The following is a 1,428-nucleotide window of genomic DNA, read 5'->3' as shown; positions in this document are numbered from 1 at the left end:
TTATTGGACAGTTCCCAATATGGTTGTTCAAAGGCATCTCAACATCAAGACATGCCAACTGGAAATCTCCTCCCCTTCCACCCTCTACCCATGCTTTTTCCTCTACCAGCTTATATAGGCCAGAATGTAAGAAATCATCCTGGAATTTTCATTTTTTCTCATTCACAACATCAAATCCATTTTCAGATTGTTTTAGGCAGAAACTTAATTTATTATAAAGGTTTCAGGAAGACCCCATAATTTACAGGAAGACATAAGAACCAGGCTCAGAGAGGAATCAGGCAAACATTCCACCACTGAATGATCTGCTTAGAAAGCCACTGCAGAAATTTGCAATCTTAGCTGAACCCTGTCACCATCCCCATGGAACAGCATCACTGCAGGTGCTGGGAAGAATCTCTTACTCCCACTCTGTTTGTGTCACATCTTCAGTTTCTGAGTGGCTGTGGGGACAAGAATGACTTGACTTTAAATGCTAATCTGCTGACTAACCCCCAGTCTGGGAATGCCACCAAAATGTCTAGTTGATGTCTAGAAATGCCTATTCATTGTAGGTTTCCTCTAAAGAAATCCGAGATGCTGCTGAAGAAATCATAGACATGATGCTCACAATCACCTGTAGGTTTCTTCCAGAACACATATACTTTTCCCCCAAGATCGAAGCCCTGGATCTGGGAGGTTGCAGTATGGAAATCTATTTGTCTTGCAGCTGCCTAAGATGTTGCTTCTGTCTATAAGTTCCCCCAATAAAATATTGACAAACTGAATTTGTCTGCCTCCTTCTTTGATTTCTTGGCTCCTTTGGCATTTGGGAGTCACTTTGGCGTATATGGCCCTTTCATGGACCCATGTGCATGCATGCATCTTGTAGACACTGGGGAGTCATGGTGCATGGAGAGGGCCAATAGCATAACTTGGGCCCTGATTTAGCCTCTCTTGATATTCCTCACCAATAGGAAGAGTATTTGAATATTAGGCAATCAAATTAATACATATCCCCTACAATTCACACACTTTAGCTCCCTCTACTTACATCTAAATGGTTTTCTCTTTCTGTTTATGTAATAATTCCTTATATAACCCCAAACACATTCATCTCTTACCCAAGTGGCAACTCAGTCGTCCCAGTTACTGCTTCAGCTTCAAGTTCATGACTTCTGGGTGGCATATGTTCCTACTCTAGTCCTCTTAAAATCCTCTCTCGATAATTAATAACTTATTGACTAAATTATACAGTTACATGCCAATACACGTTGAGCATCTAAAATCCAAAAATTTGAAATACAGAATTTCAAATCTGAAACTTTCTGAGCATCAGCGTGGCACTTAAAGGAAATGCTCATTGGAGTATTTCAGGTTTTGAATTTTCAGATTTGGGATGCTTAATACGTAAGTACTAGTGTTTCAGATTTGGGTTTTTTGTTTTTG

Source organism: Mandrillus leucophaeus, unplaced genomic scaffold (genome assembly GCF_000951045.1).
Source record: "Mandrillus leucophaeus isolate KB7577 unplaced genomic scaffold, Mleu.le_1.0 Scaffold1007, whole genome shotgun sequence".
NCBI lineage: Eukaryota > Metazoa > Chordata > Mammalia > Primates > Cercopithecidae > Mandrillus > Mandrillus leucophaeus.
The sequence above is the reverse complement of the archived record's forward strand: the minus strand, read 5'-3'. Positions refer to the sequence as shown.